Source organism: Papaver somniferum, chromosome 4 (genome assembly GCF_003573695.1).
Source record: "Papaver somniferum cultivar HN1 chromosome 4, ASM357369v1, whole genome shotgun sequence".
In the NCBI taxonomy this organism is placed as follows: Eukaryota; Viridiplantae; Streptophyta; class Magnoliopsida; order Ranunculales; family Papaveraceae; genus Papaver; species Papaver somniferum.
Window position 1 is genome coordinate 127,074,932 of NC_039361.1, and position 6,360 is coordinate 127,081,291.

Genomic DNA, 6,360 nt, shown 5'->3' on the forward strand with positions numbered 1-6,360 from the left:
GTTTTCAAGGCTTTTTAGAGAACATTCAAAGTTGATCTTCACTATTGTAGGGATTTTTTTTTATCATTGTTTAACGAATCTCCTAGCTTGTAGATCCTAGTGCTACGGAGTATTATTAAAATTAAGCTTTTCAAAACTTATTGGAGTCTTCCTGAGCTTTCTAGAGTTTCTCAGAGCTCTTTCAGGGCTATTTAGTGTTTTGAAGAAACATCCAAAGATAATTTTCATTATTGTAGGAAATTTTGTTAGTATCATTCATTATAAAGAATTAAGTTACTTTCAGTTGGCTATAACGAATCCCCTGGCTAGTAGATACTAGTGCTACGAAATATAATTAACTTAAAGCTTTTTCAGAGCTTTTTAGAGTTTTTCAGAGCTCTTTAGATATTTTAGGGATTTTTAGAGTTTTTAGGGTTTTTTAGAGTTTTCAAGGCTTTTTAGAGAACATTCAAAGTTGATCTTCACTATTGTAGGGATTTTTTATTATCATTGTTTAACGAATCTCCTAGCTTGTAGATCCTAGTGCTACGGAGTATTATTAAAATTAAGCTTTTCAAAACTTATTGGAGTCTTCCTGAGATTTTTAGAGTTTCTCAGAGCTCTTTCAGGGCTATTTAGTGTTTTGAAGAAACATCCAAAGATAATTTTCATTATTGTAGGAAATTTTGTTAGTATCATTCATTATAAAGAATTAAGTTACTTTCAGTTGGCTATAACGAATCCCCTGGCTAGTAGATACTAGTGCTACGAAATATAATTAACTTAAAGCTTTTTCAGAGCTTTTTAGAGTTTTTCAGAGCTCTTTAGATATTTTAGGGCTTTTTAGAGATTTCAGGGTTTTTTAGAGTTTTCAACGCTTTTTAGAGAACATTCAAAGTTGATCTTCACTATTGTAGGGATTAATTATTATCATTCTCTAACGAATCTCCTAGCTTGTAGATCCCAGTGCTACGAAGTATTATTAAATTTAAGCTTTTCAAAGCTTATTGGAGTCTTCTTGAGCTTTTTAGAGTTTCTCAGAGCTCTTTCAGGGCTCTTTAGTGTTTTTAGGAAACATCCAAAGATAATCTTCATTATTGTAGGTAATTTTGTTAGTATCATTCATTATAAAGAATTAAGTTACTTTCAGTTGGCTATAACGAATCCCCTGGCTAGTAGATACTAGTGCTATGAAATATAATAACTTAAAGCTTATTCATAGCTTTTTAGAGTTTTTCAGAGCTCTTTAGATTTTTCAGAGCTCTTTAGATATTTTAGGGCTTTTTAGAGTTTTCAGGGTTTTTTAGAGTTTTCAAGGCTTTTTAGAGAACATTCAAAGTTGATCTTCACTATTGTAGGGATTTGTTATTATCATTCTTTAACGAATCTCCTAGCTTGTAGATCCCATTGCTACGGAGTATTATTAAATTTAAGCTTTTCAAAGCTTATTGGAGTCTTCCTGAGATTTTTAGAGTTTCTCAGAGCTCTTTCAGGGCTATTTAGTGTTTTGAAGAAACATCCAAAGATAATTTTCATTATTGTAGGAAATTTTGTTAGTATCATTCATTATAAAGAATTAAGTTACTTTCAGTTGGCTATAACGAATCCCCTGGCTAGTAGATACTAGTGCTACGAAATATAATTAACTTAAAGCTTTTTCAGAGCTTTTTAGAGTTTTTCAGAGCTCTTTAGATATTTTAGGGCTTTTTAGAGTTTTTAGGGTTTTTTAGAGTTTTCAAGGCTTTTTAGAGAACATTCAAAGTTGATCTTCACTATTGTAGGGATTTTTTATTATCATTGTTTAACGAATCTCCTAGCTTGTAGATCCTAGTGCTACGGAGTATTATTAAAATTAAGCTTTTCAAAACTTATTGGAGTCTTCCTGAGCTTTTTAGAGTTTCTCAGAGCTCTTTCAGGGCTATTTAGTGTTTTGAAGAAACATCCAAAGATAATTTTCATTATTGTAGGAAATTTTGTTAGTATCATTCATTATAAAGAATTAAGTTACTTTCAGTTGGCTATAATGAATCCCCTGGCTAGTAGATACTAGTGCTACGAAATATGATAACTTAAAGATTTTTCAGAGCTTTTTAGAGTTTTTCAGAGCTCTTTAGATTTTTCAGAGCTCTTTAGATATTTTAGGGCTTTTTAGAGTTTTCAGGGTTTTTTAGAGTTTTCAAGGCTTTTTAGAGAACATTCAAAGTTGATCTTCACTATTGTAGGGATTTGTTATTATCATTCTTTAACGAATCTCCTAGCTTGTAGATCCCAGTGCTACGGAGTATTATTAAATTTAAGCTTTTCAAAGCTTATTGGAGTCTTCCTGAGATTTTTAGAGTTTCTCAGAGCTCTTTCAGGGCTATTTAGTGTTTTGAAGAAACATCCAAAGATAATTTTCATTATTGTAGGAAATTTTGTTAGTATCATTCATTATAAAGAATTAAGTTACTTTCAGTTGGCTATAACGAATCCCCTGGCTAGTAGATACTAGTGCTACGATATATAATTAACTTAAAGCTTTTTCAGAGCTTTTTAGAGTTTTTCAGAGCTCTTTAGATATTTTAGGGCTTTTTAGAGTTTTTAGGCTTTTTTAGAGTTTTCAAGGCTTTTTAGAGAACATTCAAAGTTAATCTTCACTATTGTAGGGATTTTTTATTATCATTGTTTAACGAATCTCCTAGCTTGTAGATCCTAGTGCTACGGAGTATTATTAAAATTAAGCTTTTCAAAACTTATTGGAGTCTTCCTGAGCTTTTTAGAGTTTCTCAGAGCTCTTTCAGGGCTATTTAGTGTTTTGAAGAAACATCCAAAGATAATTTTCATTATTGTAGGAAATTTTGTTAGTATCATTCATTATAAAGAATTAAGTTACTTTCAGTTGGCTATAATGAATCCCCTGGCTAGTAGATACTAGTGCTACGAAATATAATAACTTAAAGCTTTTTCAGAGCTTTTTAGAGTTTTTCAGAGCTCTTTAGATTTTTCAGAGCTCTTTAGATATTTTAGGGCTTTTTAGAGTTTTCAGGGTTTTTTAGAGTTTTCAAGGCTTTTTAGAGAACATTCAAAGTTGATCTTCACTATTGTAGGGATTTGTTATTATCATTCTTTAACGAATCTCCTAGCTTGTAGATCCCAGTGCTACGGAGTATTATTAAATTTAAGCTTTTCAAAGCTTATTGGAGTCTTCCTGAGATTTTTAGAGTTTCTCAGAGCTCTTTCAGGGCTATTTAGTGTTTTGAAGAAACATCCAAAGATAATTTTCATTATTGTAGGAAATTTTGTTAGTATCATTCATTATAAAGAATTAAGTTACTTTCAGTTGGCTATAACGAATCCCCTGGCTAGTAGATACTAGTGCTACGAAATATAATTAACTTAAAGCTTTTTCAGAGCTTTTTAGAGTTTTTCAGAGCTCTTTAGATATTTTAGGGCTGTTTAGAGTTTTTAGGGTTTTTTAGAGTTTTCAAGGCTTTTTAGAGAACATTCAAAGTTGATCTTCACTATTGTAGGGATTTTTTTTTATCATTGTTTAACGAATCTCCTAGCTTGTAGATCCTAGTGCTACGGAGTATTATTAAAATTAAGCTTTTCAAAACTTATTGGAGTCTTCCTGAGCTTTCTAGAGTTTCTCAGAGCTCTTTCAGGGCTATTTAGTGTTTTGAAGAAACATCCAAAGATAATTTTCATTATTGTAGGAAATTTTGTTAGTATCATTCATTATAAAGAATTAAGTTACTTTCAGTTGGCTATAACGAATCCCCTGGCTAGTAGATACTAGTGCTACGAAATATAATTAACTTAAAGCTTTTTCAGAGCTTTTTAGAGTTTTTCAGAGCTCTTTAGATATTTTAGGGATTTTTAGAGTTTTTAGGGTTTTTTAGAGTTTTCAAGGCTTTTTAGAGAACATTCAAAGTTGATCTTCACTATTGTAGGGATTTTTTATTATCATTGTTTAACGAATCTCCTAGCTTGTAGATCCTAGTGCTACGGAGTATTATTAAAATTAAGCTTTTCAAAACTTATTGGAGTCTTCCTGAGATTTTTAGAGTTTCTCAGAGCTCTTTCAGGGCTATTTAGTGTTTTGAAGAAACATCCAAAGATAATTTTCATTATTGTAGGAAATTTTGTTAGTATCATTCATTATAAAGAATTAAGTTACTTTCAGTTGGCTATAACGAATCCCCTGGCTAGTAGATACTAGTGCTACGAAATATAATTAACTTAAAGCTTTTTCAGAGCTTTTTAGAGTTTTTCAGAGCTCTTTAGATATTTTAGGGCTTTTTAGAGATTTCAGGGTTTTTTAGAGTTTTCAACGCTTTTTAGAGAACATTCAAAGTTGATCTTCACTATTGTAGGGATTAATTATTATCATTCTCTAACGAATCTCCTAGCTTGTAGATCCCAGTGCTACGAAGTATTATTAAATTTAAGCTTTTCAAAGCTTATTGGAGTCTTCTTGAGCTTTTTAGAGTTTCTCAGAGCTCTTTCAGGGCTCTTTAGTGTTTTTAGGAAACATCCAAAGATAATCTTCATTATTGTAGGTAATTTTGTTAGTATCATTCATTATAAAGAATTAAGTTACTTTCAGTTGGCTATAACGAATCCCCTGGCTAGTAGATACTAGTGCTATGAAATATAATAACTTAAAGCTTATTCATAGCTTTTTAGAGTTTTTCAGAGCTCTTTAGATTTTTCAGAGCTCTTTAGATATTTTAGGGCTTTTTAGAGTTTTCAGGGTTTTTTAGAGTTTTCAAGGCTTTTTAGAGAACATTCAAAGTTGATCTTCACTATTGTAGGGATTTGTTATTATCATTCTTTAACGAATCTCCTAGCTTGTAGATCCCATTGCTACGGAGTATTATTAAATTTAAGCTTTTCAAAGCTTATTGGAGTCTTCCTGAGATTTTTAGAGTTTCTCAGAGCTCTTTCAGGGCTATTTAGTGTTTTGAAGAAACATCCAAAGATAATTTTCATTATTGTAGGAAATTTTGTTAGTATCATTCATTATAAAGAATTAAGTTACTTTCAGTTGGCTATAACGAATCCCCTGGCTAGTAGATACTAGTGCTACGAAATATAATTAACTTAAAGCTTTTTCAGAGCTTTTTAGAGTTTTTCAGAGCTCTTTAGATATTTTAGGGCTTTTTAGAGTTTTTAGGGTTTTTTAGAGTTTTCAAGGCTTTTTAGAGAACATTCAAAGTTGATCTTCACTATTGTAGGGATTTTTTATTATCATTGTTTAACGAATCTCCTAGCTTGTAGATCCTAGTGCTACGGAGTATTATTAAAATTAAGCTTTTCAAAACTTATTGGAGTCTTCCTGAGCTTTTTAGAGTTTCTCAGAGCTCTTTCAGGGATCTTTAGTGTTTTTAGGGTTTTTAGGAAACATTTAAACATAACCTTCATTATTGTAGGGAATTTTGTTAGTATCATTCTTTATAAAGAATTAAGTTAAATTTAGTTGGCTTTAACGAATCCCCGGCTAGTAGATACTAGTGCTACGAAATATAATTAAATTAAAGCTTTTTCAGAGATTTTTAGAGTTTTTCAGAGCTCTTTAGATATTTTAAGGCTTTTAGAGTTTTTAGGGTTTTATAGAGTTTTCAACGCTTTTAGAGAAGATTCAAAGTTGATCTTCACTATTGTAGGGATGTGTTATTATCATTCTTTTACGAATCTCCTAGCTTGTAAATCCTAGTGCTAAGGAGTATTATTAAATTTAAGCTTTTCAAAGCTTACTGGAGTCTTCCTGAGCTTTTTAGAGTTTCTCAGAGCTCTTTCAGGGCTCTTTAGTGTTTTTAAGATTTTTAGGAAACATTTAAAGATAACCTTCATTATTGTAGGGAATTTTGTTAGTATCATTCTTTATAAAGAATTAAGTTAAATTTAGTTGGTTTTAACGGATCCCCGGCTAGTAGATACTAGTGCTACGAAATATAATTAAATTAAAGCTTTTTCAGAGCTTTTTAGAGTTTTTCGAAGCTCTTTAGATTTTTCAGAGGTCTTTAGATATTTTAGGGCTTTTTAGAGTTTTCAGGGTTTTTTAGAGTTTTTAAGGCTTTTTAGAGAACATTCAAAGTTGATCTTCACTATTGTAGGAATTTGTTATTATCATTCTTTAACGAATCTCCTAGCTTGTAGATCCCAGTGCTACGGAGTATTATTAAATATAAGCTTTTCAAAGCTTATTGGAGTCTTCCTGAGATTTTTAGAGTTTTTCAGAGCTCTTTCAGGGCTCTTTAGTGTTTTTAGGTTTTTAGGAAACATCCAAAGATAATCTTCATTATTGCACGGAATTTTGTTAGTATCATTCATTATAAAGAATTAAGTCACTTTCAGTTGGTTTTAACGAATCCCCTGGCTAGTAGATACAAGTGCTAC